The sequence below is a fragment of the Helianthus annuus genome, chromosome 1 (assembly GCF_002127325.2).
Source record: "Helianthus annuus cultivar XRQ/B chromosome 1, HanXRQr2.0-SUNRISE, whole genome shotgun sequence".
In the NCBI taxonomy this organism is placed as follows: Eukaryota; Viridiplantae; Streptophyta; class Magnoliopsida; order Asterales; family Asteraceae; genus Helianthus; species Helianthus annuus.
In genome coordinates this window covers 16,184,430-16,203,222 of record NC_035433.2, presented here as the reverse complement: position 1 = coordinate 16,203,222, position 18,793 = coordinate 16,184,430, and positions in this window count along the sequence as shown.

Below are 18,793 nucleotides of genomic sequence, written 5' to 3'. Positions count from 1 at the left end.
TCAGGATGTGCATCGAATACCATGAACTCAACAAGGTGACGGTGAAGAACCGTTATCCTCTTCCACGCATAGACGACTTATTCGACCAGTTGCAAGGGTCGTGCTACTATTCGAAGATAGACTTGAGGTCTGGTTACCATCAGCTGAGAGTCCGGGATGAGGACGTCTCCAAGACAGCCTTCAGAACTCGTTATGGTCACTACGAGTTTCTTGTCATGCCGTTTGGGTTAACAAACGCGCCTGCTGTATTTATGGATCTTATGAACAGGGTGTGCAAACCCTATCTTGACAAGTTTGTCATAGTATTCATCGACGACATCCTGATTTACTCCAAGAGTCAGGAGGAACACGAGCAGCATCTTCGCCTGATATTGGAACTCCTTCGGAAGGAACAGTTGTACGCCAAGCTTTCTAAATGCGACTTCTGGCTTCGTGAAGTCCACTTCTTAGGCCACGTGGTAAACAAGGATGGGATTCATGTCGATCCATCAAAGGTAGATTCGATCAGAACCTGGCCTGCACCGCGTACACCGACAGAGATACGTCAATTCTTGGGTTTGGCAGGCTACTACAGACGGTTTATTAAAGACTTTTCAAAGATCGCGCAACCACTTACGCTACTGACACAGAAGGGTGTCACCTACCGTTGGGGCAACACGCAGGAAACTGCTTTTCAGTATCTAAAGGATAGGCTCTGCAGCGCACCTATTCTTTCATTGCCAGAGGGCACAGATGACTTCGTGGTTTATTGTGATGCATCCATTCGGGGACTGGGATGTGTGTTAATGCAGCGCGACAAGGTTATTGCTTACGCCTCTCGTCAACTCAAGGTTCATGAACGCAACTACACGACGCACGATTTAGAGCTGGGAGCTGTTGTTTTCGCGCTTAAGATATGGCGACACTACCTGTACGGTACCAGGTGCACGATTTACACCGATCACAGGAGTCTCGAGCATATCCTTAAGCAGCAGGATTTGAACATGCGTCAACGACGATGGGTCGAGTTACTTAACGATTACGAATGCGCTATCAAGTATCATCCAGGCAAAGCCAATGTTGTGGCTGATGCCCTCAGTCGGAAAGACACTCTACCACGGCGCGTGCGAGCGCTACAGCTTACAATTCTGTCTAGCCTCCCTGCACAGATACGAGATGCTCAGGTAGAAGCACTGAAGCCCGAAAACGTCAAGGCTGAAGCCTTACGCGGCTCACGACAACAGATGGAACAGAAGGCGGACGGCGCCTACTATGTAACGGGGCGTATTTGGGTCCCACTTTATGGCGGTTTACGCGAACTTGTAATGGATGAAGCTCACAAGTCTCGCTACTCGGTACATCCAGGGTCGGATAAAATGTACCACGACATCAGTACTACGTATTGGTGGCCTAGTATGAAGGCCCACATCGCTACGTATGTTGGAAAATGCTTGACCTGTGCAAGAGTCAAGGTTGAATATCAGAAACCAGCTGGTCTACTTCAGCAGCCTAAGATACCGCAATGGAAATGGGAAGAAATTTCCATGGATTTTGTTATAGGCTTACCTAGATCTCAGCGTGGGAACGATACAATATGGGTCATAGTTGATCGACTCACCAAGTCTGCACACTTCCTGCCGATCAAAGAAACGGACAAGTTCTCCACTCTCGCAGACGTCTATCTTAAAGAAGTTGTTTCGAGGCACGGAGTGCCCACATCTATCATTTCGGATCGCGATGCACGATTCACATCAGAGCTTTGGCAAGCGATGCATAAATCCTTCGGCTCACGGTTAGACATGAGCACAGCATATCATCCTCAGACGGATGGGCAGTCTGAGCGTACGATCCAAACACTAGAAGACATGCTTCGGGCATGCGTTATCGATTTCGGCAACGGCTGGGAAAAGCACCTCCCTTTGGTGGAGTTTTCTTATAATAACAGTTATCACACCAGCATCCAAGCCGCTCCATTCGAGGCATTGTACGGGCGTAAATGCCGGTCACCTCTCTGTTGGGCAGAGGTGGGGGATAGTCAAATTACGGGTCCAGAGATCGTAGTGGACGCCACAGAAAAGATCGCACAGATACGACAACGCATGGCGGCAGCACGCGACCGTCAGAAAGCCTACGCGGACAAGCGTAGAAAGCCATTGGAATTTGAGGTCGGGGACCGGGTTTTATTGAAAGTTTCACCCTGGAAGGGTGTGGTTCGTTTTGGCAAACGGGGCAAACTAAATCCGCGGTACGTCGGACCATTCGAAATTATAGAAAAGATTGGCAAGGTAGCCTACAAGTTGAATTTACCAGCTGAACTCGGGGCAGTTCACAATGTCTTTCATGTATCGAACTTAAAGAAGTGCCTATCTGATGAAAATCTCATTATTCCTTTCAAAGAACTCACTATCGACGAGCGGTTGCAGTTCGTCGAGGAACCAGTGGAAATCACGGACCGGGATGTGAAGGTCCTCAAACACAAGAGAATCCCTCTTGTTCGAGTTCGTTGGAACTCCAAACGTGGTCCAGAGTACACCTGGGAACGCGAAGACAGGATGACAGAAAAGTACCCCCAGTTATTCGAAACCAATGCTACCACTACTGAGGCTGAAGCTACTACTTCGGAATTTCGGGACGAAATTCCAGATCAACGGGGGGAGGATGTGACACCCCAGGAAAATCAGTGAGCAATACAGTCTACCTAGCTTCCTCAGTGAGTGCATACCAAATTTCGGGACGAAATTTCCAATTAGTTGGGGATAATGTGACAACTCGAACTTTAGACCTATCATTGTGTAACATACGTGAACGTGTTATGATTTTACAAACTTTGATGCTAATGAATGTTATGATGTTATGTGCATTATGTGTGTATGTTATGTCTTGCACGAGCCCAAACCACACACTAAAACCCGATCCACAAGGCTAACCGGTCACACAAGCCCGTTTGGGCCACACTTTGAAATCGGACTCCATTTGGTAACCGAGTTGGGCTCGGCCCACTCCCCCACTCGCAACACAAAACCGGGACTAGGGGTTTGTTTTACTACTTTTTACAACTCTCACACACACACAAACCCTAGACACTTCTCTCTTGTTTGCTTGGAACCCGACGGTAATAACCTTCTTGGTGATCGAAGATCAAGTGCTCGGATCACCCTCTCCTTTGTAGATCATTCTTTGCTTCGGATCAATCCCTTGTTCCCATTATATTCGGTTAGTATGTTGATTTTATGATTGATTATTGTGTATTGGATGATGAGGTTTAATGTTCATGATAATCGGTTTGCATGCATAGTACATATATAAATCATTGTAGATTTGAAAATAGTATGATGTGTGATGATAATAATCTTGTTAATCGGTTATATAGTCACGAAATCGGAGTTGTATGATGATCCATGGTTATGTGCTATGATTCGGGTTGTGGGTTGTCGTATATATCCTTGAACGTATGAGCTAGTAATCGGTTATCATATACTGTTTCGGGTGTTAGAATTGATAGGCTATGGGATAGTTATGTTTCAAGGATTAATCTAATTGAATGTTAAAAGATATAGTTCATATGCACAATTACTGATTTATTACTGGTTCGATATTCTTGAATTGTTATGAATATGCATGAAATCTGAATTAGCTGTTGATTGATCGAAATTGTGAAACTGTCCAAGGTGTTAGCTGAAATCACGGAGTTTAATTGGCCAGAATTATGGAAACCAGTTACACACACGGTTGCGACTCGGATTGCGAGTCGGAACCCCACTCGAGACCACAAACAACACAAGCCGAGACCATGGTTGCGAGTCCCGTTGCGACTCGTAACCGGACCATGACGAACCGAGATCTCCATTGCGACTCGTAACCAGCTGTTGCGACTCGTAATCTCTGGTTGCGACTCGAGATCCCCGTTGCGACTCGAGACCTCCTTTGCACGTGCACTGTTTTGGGCCTACACTGTCACGGGCCCAACCTTATGACTGTTATGTTATTGGACTTGTTTACATAATTGCTAATTGGACTGCTTATGTTAATTGGGCCGACTACTTGGACTCGTTACTTGATATGAACTGCTGATACGGTTATGTGATTTGCCATGATCATACTTGATACCATACGTGATACAAACGTGCTACATACGAACCTAACTTGCATAGTAACCATGATAGGACGTGGTTGATTCCTTACTTGTATACTTGAGCATTATACTGCCTGCCGAGCAAACCCAGGTGAGTTCACACAGCCAAGGCATGGGATTCCCGGGTTGGGAATTGGGTTGGATATGTTATTGTTAACAGAGTTACTCGTACCTACGCATTTTCTAGACTATAGACCATCGTCCTCAGGTTAGTCAGGACACGTTACGTAAAGCCTACGTAACCCAGTCTACTTGCCATTTGTCTCCCGGGTCGGGAGGACACGTTACGTAAAGCCTACGTAACCCAATACCATCCACTGACTTCTAGGTCGGAAGGCCACGCTGCGTAAAGCCTACGTAGCCCCCACGCGTACCACCGTCCTCGGGGAGGGGCACGTCACGTAAAGCCTACGTGACCCTGTACGTTTTCCTGTTCTCAGTAAAGAAGAACACATGGTCGGAAGTTAGTCTAGTAAGTACCGTTAATGAGAAGCCCTCATTAGCCAGGATAAACATGGGAAGCCCCCACCAGTAATATGAACACAAGGTTTGGGAAGCCCCCACCTTTAGTACACACTAGTATGGGAAGCCCCCACTAGCTATACTTATGCTCTATGTTATGAACTTACTTTCTGTGAACTCGCTCAACTAGTTTGTTGATTATTTGTTGCATGCCTTGCAGGACCTTAGGTACATTATGGAGCTTGCACAGGGAGGAGCAGGTCGTTGTGGGATACGAATCATGAACGCTATCTGAACTTATAATTATTTTGAGATACATTACTATGCTTCCGCTACTTAAACGATGTTTGGTTTTGGAACATCAATCATGTCATGTTGATTTACATTAATTACTTTTATTATTAAATGCTATGTTTGATATGATTGATGGCTTGATCCTGGTCAGTCACGCTCCCAAGCGGCGGTATTCCGCGGGTGGATTTTGGGGGTGTGACACTGAACGACTCGTTTGGGTCTGAAAACGATCCTACAAGTGGTATCAGAGCTCAGGAGGAAGAGTTCTTACTATTTCAGCAGGAATTTCTGATTTCTACACCTTCTTTTCAAAATTGAACAAGTTTTTACGGTTAAAATGGCTTGATTTTCAAATATATTGTGCAAAACACTGTTTTAACAAACCCTAGAAAGTTTCAGACATTAATTCAAAGTAAAACCTGATCAAATTGCTCAAAAACTGTCCAAAAGTGCATTTCGCACGAATTGACATCAGATCGAAATTCAACTATTTCGTGCGAAATAGATACTCATTTCGTACGAAATAGTCATTCCGTACGAAACAGTTATATTTTCGTACGAAAACCGTCATTTCGTGTGAGCTAGATTTCATTTCGCGCGAATCAGGTATTTCGTGTGAAAGTGTTGTGCATTTCGTACGAAATCGGTCTATTTCGTTCCAAGTTGGTCATTCCGTGTGAGAAGTTTCATTTCGTGTGAAAGAACTGTTTTCGTGTGAAACTTCATTCCATGTGAAGGTTGATTCCGTGTGAAAGTGTATTTCACGTGAAACTGTGATTGTGATACTTTGAAAACCAAATCATGGAAAACGAATTCTATAATGCCTTTGCTAGTCCGATGACTATTACTCAGAGTACGATGCTAGAAAATGAAACAGGGACAACTCAAAAACCACCTAAGCACATGAGTATCGAGGAATATAGTGGATGGGCTGAACGTTTTGAAAACTGGGTTCAGGCATATCATTTAGATGCTTGGGAACATACTGAATTTCAATATAGTAGACCGGTAGGAGACAATGGGGTGAAAATTGGAATTAGAAACCTGAGTGTTGAAGATAAAAAGAAATACAAAGATAAAAAAATGATGGTTAGTCTCTTGCAGCAACCCATTAAAGAAGACATATTGATTTTACTTCAACACAATGGAAGTGCACATTCGATGTGGGTAGAATTGGAATCAAAGTTTCTTGGAAGTGATGAAATGATCAAGAACAAAAAGTTGCTTATGAAGAAAGAATTTGATTTATTCCGAGGATTGAGAACTGGAAATACCAAACAGATTATTGAAAGATATTGCAATTTATTGAAGAATATGAAAAGATTAAACATCCAAAAAGATAAAGAATAAATTGATTGAAAATTTGGATGATGCGTTGCCACATGATGTTTGGGGCACGTATCTTATGATGTTGAAAAATAAACCGGATTTTAACGATCTAACGCTGAGTGATTTCATTAAACAGCTTGAAGCTCAAGAAATGGAGCAACGAAAGATAGCAAGGATGAAGAACTATGATGGAGAACAAGACATTGGTTTGTATTACAAAAGTGGTGTTAGTGAGAAAACCAATATTTCACCAAAGGTTGAAACTGCTTTCAATGCGAAAAGTTCTTCTGAAAGTTCATCTCAAGGATCAAGTAGCAAAATGGGATTTTCGTCATATCCATCATTTGATCCAAATTTTTCTGCAACAAAGAGTGGCAAAGTTCTTCAATGTAACATTGCCTTAAATCTTGAAAATGATCAAAACTACTCGGAAGAAGTTGCAAAAAGTCATATGTCTTTGTTGGTGACTGTGCTAGAGTCGTATGGAAGTTTGGTTGCGGGAAGGATCGGAAATCCGATGTTGACCAAAGAGGATTACGATCAGGTTGATGCTGAGGAGATGGAAATGATGGATATAAAATGGTGTTTGACAAGCGTATTAAGAAGAGCTGAAAAGTTTAAACAAATTACAGGAAGAGATGATTTTCGTGATGCAAATGTTTCTACTTTAGGATTTGATAAATCTAAAGTTACTTGTTTTCGTTGTAGGGAAAAAGGGCATTTCAAGAGAGAATCCACAAACCGCGAAGCAAGTGGAGCTCAAAATCCTTTTGGAAACAATGATTATTATCGAAAAGCAATTTATCATCAAGTTGCTCAACAGCCATATCAACAAGAACAGCAACAAACTGCACATGCTAGGAAGGTGATCGAAGATTCAAAGAAAGTGTGTCTTGTTAATCAAGATGATGGAAGTTCATCAAAAGAATTCAGTTGGGATAAACACATTCCGGTTGATAGTAAGGCATCTGATAGATCAAGATGATGAAAGGCTTCCAGAGGGTTTCAGTTGGAAAGATTTTAGTTGGGATAACTATGATCCAAACAGAACTCTAGATCATAAAGTTTTTGTGGCTCAAATTGTTAAAGATAATGGTGAAAAATATACTACTGATGATTACTGGGCAGAAAAAATAAGAAAATGTTTAGAAAAGAAAGATGAGAAAGTTGTAGAAGAGGTTCGTGTGATAAAGAAGCAGGACAAAGAAACTCCAGTATTTGAGGTTAAAAAGGAAGCTGTTGCAGAAAAGATATCTGAAAATTGTGAAAGCTGTGAGGCTATGAAGAAGCAAAACAGTGAATTGATTCACAACATGAACAGGCTGAAAGAATCATATGATGTTTTGAACAAGGCTATGAATAAATACAATGAATCAAGTAGTGAACAAGCAATTGCTTTGAAGACACTTCAAGGAGCGTTCATGACGAAACAGTCAGGCATCAATCATTACATTGATAAATGTGCAGAACTTGAACAAAAGTTGGAAACTCAAAGAATAGAAATTGAAAGGGTTGAAAGATTATTGAAAAGTTACTCATGTGCTTCTTATGTTATTGACAGGATTTACCCTACAGTTGAAGGCATGAAGGTTTTTGAAGAAAAAACATCTGAAGAGAAGAAGTCTGAAACAAAAGAAGAAACTAAAGAGAAGAATTCTGGTAAGAAACAAAGTGTTAGTTATAACAAGTGTCCACCCCCACTTGAAAATGGATATTCTCCTCGAAATCTAAATTCAGAAAGAGTCAAAAAGGCTACAAACTTACAGTGGGAGTCTGAGTCTTCAGATAACTTGCCAGAAAACATTGATATTACGTTCACATCGTCTGACACTGATCATGAGTCCGAGTTAATAAAGAAAGTGGTCGATCAAGTGTTGGATAAAGATGAAACAGAGGGGTCAAATTCGGAGTCAAAATCAGAGTCAAAGTCTAAGTCCGACACATCAAGTCAAAGAGTCAAAAAGGACAAACGGGTTTATAATAAAGAATTTTTGTTATCAAAATCTAATATGAATGACAAACCGATCAAAGTAGCATATACTTTGAATGATTCTGACAAATTATATTCTGATGAAGAATTTCCAATAAGAGGTGTTAAAACTGAGATGATCAAAAAGGTTTTCAAACTAACAGAAATTAATGTTTCTAAAATAAAAGATTTAAATCTTTTGAAAAAAACTAAACAATACACCTCAAGAATTAAACAACGAATAAACAAGAAAATGGGTTACAGTTATGGTTCGGATTTTCATAAGAAACCAAACCATAATGGTAATTTCAAGAAGAAAGGATTGAGTTTTATTCCACCGAAAAATTATAAAAACGAGAAAACTTATAAACCAAAAACTGTTTTTGTTTCAGGAATTTCATCAGAAGCAGAAAAAGAGCAAGTGTTCAGAAAGCAATCCAACAAAGAGTTCCTTGCAAAGAAGCAAGAGGAAATGAAGAAAGGCGCTACTCAGCAGAAGGAGACAAGAACCTGTTTTCAATGCAAAACAGTTGATCACATTGCCAGAAATTGTCCAATGGCAAACAAATCAAAACAGGAAGTCTCTGAAAAACTTAAAAAGAAAATTGTTGAGAAAAACGACCTACCAACCAAAAGGTTTAAAATTTTTGAAAATTCTATTTTTGAGGTTGGTGAATGTTCGAAAAGTGTTTGCAAAAGAAAGGAGAAACTTAACAACCAAAAGTGGGTTGTTAAGAATTCAAGTGATAATTCTGGTGATGAGTCTTATTCCACAAAATCAGAGGAGCCACAAACTGTTATGAAAGAAGAGAAATCAGTTCAGCCATTGGATGATGAAAGTTTTCCACCATTGCAGGCTGAGAATTTGAAATCTAAAATTGGCAGAGTTGAAATTTCAAATCAATTATTTTCTGAAAAGAAAGAATTTGATGTTGAAAAAGCTTTTAACCCCGCTGTTCAAAACATTTTTGAAAAAATGATTGATGGGAAGGTGAAGGGGGTTAAAGAATTTTATGAGAAAATAACGAAAAAGCCAGATGGAGATGGTTTATCCTGGGTTAGTAACTGGGATAGAACCTATCACGACTAAACTCTGGACTTGCCGGAGCTCCCAAGTTGGTAATTGTGGAGCAGGAATCGGCATCATTCTTGAATGTGTGTTTGAGTAAATATACAAGTGGTAGAAAAGAGGGTTTTACCTACAAGTGGTTAATAAAGGTCATTAAATTGAACTTGATTTAACTTTCATTCAAATGTTTGAGAAAACAAAATGATGAATAAGACCCCAAGCCTACAAGTGGTAAAATCAACAAAACTAATTTTCCGGAAAGACCATTTTGATTAAAACAAACTTAAGTGTTTTGAAATCACAATGGGAAAATAGTTTGTTGTAAGGGGGAGTTCTGATTGTTTATGCCTAGTGAATGGCGAATTGAAGCAATTCACAACAGTTGCATTTTATTGTACAGTTTGTTTTCAAATTTTCCCAGAAAATCAAAATTGAAACATATTTTGATTTTAGGGGGAGTAAAAATTTAGAAATAGAAAATTTCAAAAATTGGAAAAATCCATAAACATGATAAAATCCAGAAAAAGTCAAAAACATTGAAAAAATCAAAAATGAGTTTTGTTGTGAAAAAGAGGAACTGATAGTACACCAGTGGACTATCATAGCATGCTAAAGATTTGAATAGCCAAAAAGGTTATAAATGATCTCACTGTGGATATGTCAGTAGGTTTTTAAACATTCAGTAGATTGTTTTCGAGATATAAACTTAAAAATCAAACTTGCTTATCTTGTGGGGAACATGTCTCGGATATATAGGTAACCCCTGAAATCTTGTTTGAAGGGCTTTCTATTTCTGACATACTAGGTCTTTGTGTGTGGTGATATCTGGGGTATTATACCAGGACTTCTGATTTTGCGGGAGCAATAGCCTAGTCCTCGTATAATACTTTGCATAGCTTTAATCATAAAGCCAGCCCTCAGCATAAAAAATGATGAAACATTGAAAAATGCTAATCATGTGCTGTTGAAGAAAAGATCCCCAAACGGGACACACCTAAAGTTGAGTCGCCATCTCTTTGTCTAAACGGATGTTTTAACCTGAGCTCTCACGGTCTCGCAGTTACCCATTTACAGATATCATTAGTGTACATTCACCTGCTAGACTGAATATAGAAGTCTGGATACGGGAGTATATTCTGAGGTGGGACACGCGAATAAGTTTAAGTGCCTTAAAACACTAAATTCGTATCTCGAAACAGTTGAACTTTGTGTAAAAATTTAAAAGGGATCAGTATACTGACAATCTACGTGAATTGTTTAGAACTTAAAATGTTTAAAGCTTAACGGTGTTGATGATTTGTCTCAAAAACTAATATGATCCTCTTACACAAACTCACAAAAATATTGTTTGTAAATATTTCGTTACTGCAATTCATTAAAATCAAAAATTCAAAAAGATTTTCAGTGTGTTTTAGCATAAAATTTTGAAAAAAATACAAAAAGATTTTCGACAACTGATGTTGAAGAGCTGATTTTCAAAATTCCGAGTGCTAAACATGATGAATAGGTTTGGGAAAGAGTGTGTGAAGAAGTTATTCTTACAAATGGTCATCTAAGATTAAATCATTTTTGAATGATTCCTGCAAAGTGGTTTCTGAATTTGCAAAATTTTTAATTTGTGAAACTTATGTTTGTGGTAGAGATTGTGCAGAAATGAAGTTTGAGAAAAGCCAGGTTACGATCTTAGAACCTGTGAAAGTGATTAGAGCCAGGTGATTGATTAAAAGCCTGAAAATGGTGAATTCCAGACTGCGATCCAATCATATCGAAAGGGGGAGTCTGAAGACATTAAGAGGAAGTTTGGAGATGTAGAATGCCAGGTTCGAATTCTGAAAGTTCACACAAGCTGTTGATGCTGATGAACTTAAGGAATCAAGATATCTGATCAAGAGAATTAGAAAGCTCAAGAGCTAGATCAGCATTCAAGGGGAGATTAGAAGAAAGAGAAGAGAAAGAGATTGATTGAGGATGCTTACAATAGAGAATCTTTGGAGAGTGTGAAGACTGATAAAGACTAAAGGTTTGACAACCGAAGACTCGACACCGAAGACTTCGTCAACATCCGAGGGGGAGTCTGTTGGTGCATACGTTTGTCGACTTCGTCTTGTATCGAGTGTTGTATTAGATTAGACAGATCAGGGCACGAAAAACGAGAATTGTATATTTTAGGCATTTCGCACGAAATGAAGTAGAGGTCATTTCGTACGAAATAGGCTGGTCATTTCGTATGAGTGGTTTCGTGCGAAACCAGCTTTCGCTTGAACGGTTTCGTGTGAAACCACTATGTCTATAAATACCTGATATGCCTTGTCATTTTGTAACAATTCTGATTCCGGTAGCGAAGCTCTGCCGAAGTGTCTACTGCATTGTAATCGATCTGATATCAATCTAAAGACAGTTTAAAGTGATTCCTAGTGCAATTCAGCTGAAATAACACCAATACATCTGTTTCTGCCTTTTGTATCGGTGAAGATCTCTTCTGAACGACTCATTTGGGTCTGAAAACGATCCTACAATAAGCATCACACAACCACATGACAACGCAAGGCAAATTTCTCCGAAGCCGAACTCATGTACCTGAAGAACACGTAAAAATCAAGTGTTAACACAAAGGAAAGTGAGTTCACATATAATTTTTGTAAGGAAAACTTCCTTATTTGACCCTTTAATGGTCTGAAAACATTTACATATGTTTAAAAATAAGACATTCATTTTCTTAAAAATAATGTCATAGTAATATTATTGGAATCAACATGTTAAGAAAGATCATTTTATTAAGGAAAATCTTTCTTGATAGGAACATCTTTATGTTTTAAAACGTTCACGTATATTTAAGAAAGATCATTTTATTTCCTTTGTAAAATGTCATGGAAGAATTTATTTGAAACGGCCCCGCAGGCGTGTTTCTAATGAAAACTTATACTCATGATTTTTAATAATATTATTGGAATCGGCACTGCACCGCATTCCGCATGGAAATTATATTCCATGATTTAGTTTTAGTATGAAATTTTTCATTATAACTTCGGTTTCGTAAGTTAGCTAGACATTACGAGCTATATACTAAGATTGATGTTTTAATCAATACTAGACGATTCAAGAATTCAAATTCGTCGCTATGTAGATCGGAGTGACCGGTCACGACGGGGTAGTCAACCCAATAGATCTATTAATGATTCCACGTGTGCATTACTTAATGATTAAATGCTAAAATCTGCGCCCAGTTTCCCGCATTTAGGAAACCACTTGCATGCCCCAATATAACAATATATATAACCTACTGAATAACAATTTAATATTGGATGTTGTACAAATCCCCGCCATCCCCCACACAATGCAAGCCTATACCATTACTTACACTCTTGAGATTTTGGCGAATTTGTCCCAACTTAGATTTAAAGAAAACGTTTTTAAATCTTTACTATCGTTATACCCATAACATCGTCATTTACCCAGTTTCTCCCTGAAACCCATATGATACTTTAAAACATGTTTTTCTTGAAAAGAATTTAACTTATACATCTTTTTGAGTTCATAAAACATATTATGATACTCTGTCTCGTTTGATCTTGATTACTACCTAAGGATCCCTTGTCGTTCTTTAGGTTCCATTCAAGTGAAATCGGACTAAGTTCATGCGCTAGGGTTTGCTGTTTCATATTTGTTTTCTGATCAATACTAGGTAAGCGGCCATCATTCTGATTGTTGGGGTTCCGGATGTCTTGTTCCAATTGCTGATTATTAGAGTTTGCGAACTAGGGTTGTTTAAAAGCTTAATCGGATTAGGGTTTCCGAACTAGCGAAATTCAGATTGACGGCGCTAGGGTTTTTCCAGCTTGTAGGCGGCTAGGGTTTGCTTGTTTCTTTTGTTGAGTTCGGCTAGGGTTTGTCTCATTCAGCCGACATTCCTTTTGCTGAATCTCTGTTGACGGCTGCTAGGGTTTGCCATTTTGGGATGGATGATCTTAGCGGCTCTGGTGGAAACCAACAGGATGTTCCTGGGAAGCCGCGGGCATCGTTTGAAGAAATTGCTGCACGGTTTCTTGATGTAGAAGGGAACACTTTGCAGCCAAAGCGTGGTCTAACGATTAGAACTCAAAATGATCCTAAGTCTTCAAACATCATTGATGACCTCACCAAGGTCACAGTTCCGGTTCATTTGGAAAAGAGGGATGTTGAAAAGTCAGATAATTTTTGGGATTACCCTAGCAAGCTTTCGCCAAATTCAGACCTATTTGGTGCATCTTTCTCGGCTGACAACAGGGTTGTTCATGGTAAAGCACGTACTTTGGGGACTGCAGATCCTGTCTCCTTCGCTCACATTGTAAAGAATACTAAGGAGAAGGTTAAAGTGAATTTTCGGGCGATGGAATCTGCCGAGAAAGTTGATGGGGCTGATGTTGTTATTCCATTGTCGTCGGTTCAACAAGTTACTGATAGGTATGCTAACACTTTGTTTGGATATTTTCTGGGTAAACGGTTGGCATTTCCTGTGGTTGATTACTTTGCTAAAAACAACTGGGCTAAATATGGTCTTTCCCGGCTCATGATGAATGCAAACGGGTTTTTTTTTCTTTAAGTTTACGTCTAAGGAAGGGATGAATCAAATGCTAGAGGATGGGCCTTGGTTAATCAGAAGTGTTCCCATAATTTTGAAGGAGTGGTCGCCCTCTATCAAGATGGAAAAAGAGGACATTAAAGTGGTTCCAGTTTGGGTCAAGATGCATGATGTGCCGTTAGAGGCATTTACTGAGGATGGGCTTAGCTTGGTTGCCTCTATGATTGGGACACCTAAGATGTTGGATACGTATACTGCCTCGATGTGTGCTGAATCTTGGGGTAGGAGTAGCTATGCTAGAGCGCTTATTGAAGTGCAAGCGGGGGCTGAGTTAAAAAAGAGTGTTACTGTTGCTATCCCATCTATGGATGGTAGTGGGTATTCAAAGGTGGAAGTCAAGATTGATTATGATTGGGAGCCTCTAAGGTGCTCCTCTTGTTGTGTGTTTGGTCATGATGACAGCTTGTGCCCGAAGAACATTCAGGTATCTTCTAGTGGGGATGTTGAAAAGAATAATGATGAATTTCAGGTTGTAGGGGGCAAGAAGAAGAAAGTGAACAACCAAGGCATCCACATGAAAAATCAGAAGCCTAAGGTAGTTTACAGGCCAGTTGTTAACCCTAAACCAAAATCGTCCTTAAAGAGCCCGATGCAGAATTAGGTTTCAACGTCTAACCCGTTTGACATTCTGAGGGATGATACTGGTAATCAGGGAGGTACCACTGTGGGTCGCGTGGAGAAGAAACCGTCGAGTAACAGGCAGGAATCGGATGAGGAGGAGGTTGAAGAAGTATATAATGAAACTAGTGCATTTATGACATCGGGTACTCATCCTTCTTCTTCGAAAGCAGGGGCAAGCACCTCTTCTTCCAAGTTCTCTAATGGATAGGCTGTCTGCTTTTCGTCTGAAGGGGCTGCTGTTTTGTGGCTTCTTTATTTTCGAAGATGGTGGTTGAGGATTATGTTTTATGGTTTTGCATTTTTGTCTACTAGATGTCGTGTCATGATGTATAGTAGACTAGGTTATGGGGTGTGTTAGGTCTTTGGTTGTTGGTTTTTGTGTTTGTTTTACATATATGGGGCATGTCCTGTATATGAACTAGTGTGGAACTCATCCTCACTACTTGTACTTATTTGCGGTTGCATTTTAATAGAATCACCGGGGTAACCCTTTACCCAAAAAAAAATCGTACTTTCAATGAAAATACATTTTTATATAATTTAAAAGCATATTTTTTACATGAAAACATATCTATATAACTATATAATACATCTCCTTAGGACTAAGATGTAATTTTACCCCCTAATTTTAAGACGGTAATCCAATAGTCATGCATTTTTACCTAATTTTCATCATTTTATCCCAAATCTGCCCCTAATTGAATGTGTATCCTACATGATTCTTGCGCAATGACTATTCAATCCTAGTTGTGTACATTGAAGACGCCAATTGATGAAAGGGTAAATTGAAGAGGCCGACTGATGATTGAAACGGTGCCTTTGAATGCAAATATTAACATCTGATTAATGATGCAATTGAAAGGTCGTGCTTTATGGCCCTAAGGAAGAAGTTGTTCCATTTTAAGAAGCCTATATATACAGGTTCCGACGACCGTTCTACGGCGGCATAGCCACCACCACGACAACATCAGAAGCCGATGGCTCTCAAGGTCTCTGCTCGTGCTAACATACCCTTTTCTACGACGGCATAGCCACCACCACGACAACATCAGAAGCCGATAGCTAACTGGTATACACCCTTTTCCTTTTAACCTCTTTTAGAGATGGTGCTAACTGGTCTGTAAATGTTATTTAAATTCTTAACCATTGATACTTTGTTAATATTTCATCTTATGGCACATGGTAGAGATGGTGATGGAGGGTTCCGGTGACGGCGGCGCTTGGAGTTCTGTTGAGTATGAGTTTTATTTGTTAATATTTCCAGTATTTTATTTGTTTGTTCGATTTACTTGCTTTTTGTAACGAAAATCATTTAGAAAGGGATTAGGGTTTGTTCATAGGTGTTATTCTTGACCTGGGTATATTTGTGCTTAAATAATTGTTGCTTGAAGCAATAGATATGTGAGATGGGATGAGGCAAAACTCTTATAAATTGAAGCTAACAAACCTGTTCCGCAGAAAATTACAGAACCAAAAACATCTATCATGGTAAGACCAAATGCAGGCCTTTTAACTGCTCTACTTGATATGCTTGTTGATGGGAAATTTGATCTCAAGAAGAGTCCTGTTTTCAGGGTATGTTTGCCAAACCTTGTTTTGGAAATGAAATATTTTGAAATCGGTCTGATATGTGCTTCATTTACTGTTGTGTGTGTTTGGCCTAATTATAAGAGATTTTCTTTTTCTTGCTGGGTATGTGTAGAAAGCTTTCCCACAAGTGGAAGAATGGGGCTCTTTAGTTTTCTCTCAGAAAGTAGCAAAGGATGTCTTGCTGTCCTTGCAAAGGATAGGTTATTATTTGAGGTACAATGATATGTTTGTATAACTTACTCGTATATTTTTAAGTTTTGTTTTCTTCAGCGGTTTACGTTGTCCATCAATATCATGATTATTTTCCGTTCGAGTGTTTCCTCTATATCAGTACCCATGGATGACATCTTATTTATTATACTTGTTCTTTATTTTTGCAGTCTATTTATCAGAAACGGCAATGTGTTTCCTTTCCTATCAACCTTATTGGTAAGAAATGGCATTTTCTGTGCATAACACATAGTATTGGTAGAGCTTTCTCAGGAGGGAGTCATTTAAGATGGTATTTGGATGAAGTTCTTGTTTCTTCATAAAAGTGCAGGTTATGTATTATGTTGGTTTTTAGAGAAAAAAAATTTTTTGGGCAAATTGCACAAAATAGAAAACCAACTATACACTCTTTAGTTTTTGTTTTAAACTGCCAATGTTAGAGAACAAGTACGCATTGACAGATCATGGAGAACAAGTACTCATTGACACCATCAAAGTGACAGCGTATGTATATACGTGTTTGGTTGTATAAATAGAAAGAAGCACGCGGGTGACCACATCTTGAGAGCCGAACGGGGACCAAAAGAAAAAGATGCAAACATTGCTCTAAAGATTTGCCTGCAGACCGGGTTAAATGGTACATAAGTGTTGGTGTTAGAATGGTAATGTGCTATTCCGGTTTTACTATGATATTGATGATAGGTTTTAAAATGTGAACTATGAACTAAAAAACTAATATTGTCCGTTTTTTATGTTTTGAATTGAACCAAAACAAGTTTAGAGTCACTGTAGGTGACTTTTTTTATTTTTTTTATTGACCAATGGCTGATGAAAACCACCTTACAAATTGGCTTGCTTTTGGTTTAGCTATTCGAGATCGACTCGGCTAAAAGCTTGAACGAGTCGAGCCTTAACGAGCTCGAGCCCGAGCTCGAGTCTGAAATAGAGCTCGGTTAGTTATCGAGCGCGACTTTGAGCCTAAAATACAAAGCTCGTTTAGGTTCGCTAGCCTAAACGAGCACAAACAAAATTTTAGTTTTTATATATATAATATAATAATAATTGTAACATTTGTGCTTGTAATCATTATGAACAGTTCTATTATCAATAAAACAATGTTATTTGATCCCAATGTTTGTTTCGTTGTGTTTTACATTTTTCATGCTTTGACTTTTGTTCAATTTCAAACTCTATATCGCTTTCTGGAGCATTATACGCAAACTGGTGCGTAAACGTACTCAGTTTAATGCGACAAATACCCCGGAACATCAACATATACTCAACATACCTTAAATAACCATTACATAACTTAGAAATAAGTTTTGAAGGCTTTGGTATAGCAAAAACAAGTTAATTCGCTTACAAGGACTAAACTTGACAAACTGCGAAAGTATGCCAATTTGAACTATAACGAACATTCCGGAACATGTCCATAAGTTAAACATACCATAAATATCCTTTACATAGCTTAGAAATAGGCTTTGAGGGGTTTGGTATGCTAAAACAAACTTTTGGATCATTCAGGGACTAAAAGTGTCAAAAAGTGCACAAGTTTGCACTTTCGCGCATAACTTACGCTCTGAATACATCCGGACATCCAAAAATTTATGTAAGCATCCTTATATTATGCCTTAGTGTTTGGCATTAGAAAAATCCATTCGTCGCGTCATTTGGATCGTCTTTCGCGCTTATGCGCATTCCGTCGTAATTAAGCGAACATCGCGATCGTACGGCCACACGAACCGACATCCGGAATATTTTTGAGCATATTTCAAGTCCCGTACACTTTAACTTCATCTTAGAGCCTTGAAATGAGGTTAACGGGGCTTAAACGTGCCAAAAATGGGCCAAATTACGTGTTTCTGAAGTGTAGGGACCAAAATTGAAAATTCTGATTTGTGACCCTCAGGCGGGGCACGTAAAGGTAAGGCCAACCTTTACGCGGGGCGCGTGGGACTGTCAGACCAGATTCAATGTTTCTATCCACTTGCAGTTGGCCTTTCGTTCGTTCAAGGGGCAATGCCCTTTCACCCAATCAAGGGCCAAAGGCCATTTTCAGTAACCACCACATTTTTGACAAGTGTACGGGCGAGATCGTGGCACGTTATTCAAGAAACGATCCTAACGGCTTTGCCTTTCCTATAAATACCCCCCCCCCCCATTTTGCTAAAAACTCACACAATCTGATCTAAAGGCTCTAAGTTGGAACCATTGTTTCATACCTGAGCCATTTTAGTCTAGATTAGCATTCGGGGACCCTCCGTAAGTATTCTTTCGCTCTTTTATTTGCTTTTCGAGTCCGAAAGTCAACTTTTTGTTGACTTTCTGCATTGACCAGCCTATGGTCAACCCGAAGTTCATGGAACTTCATAACGTGAGTGTGATCACGATGGTTATAGTCCGTAGTGACTATACCTACTGATTACCACGTTATCTAGGCTCAGTGACGAGTCGTAGTTTCGGCCAAAATGTGCATTCTTGCATATTTTGTAACCAAACTACTCGTGAGCATCAAAGCCG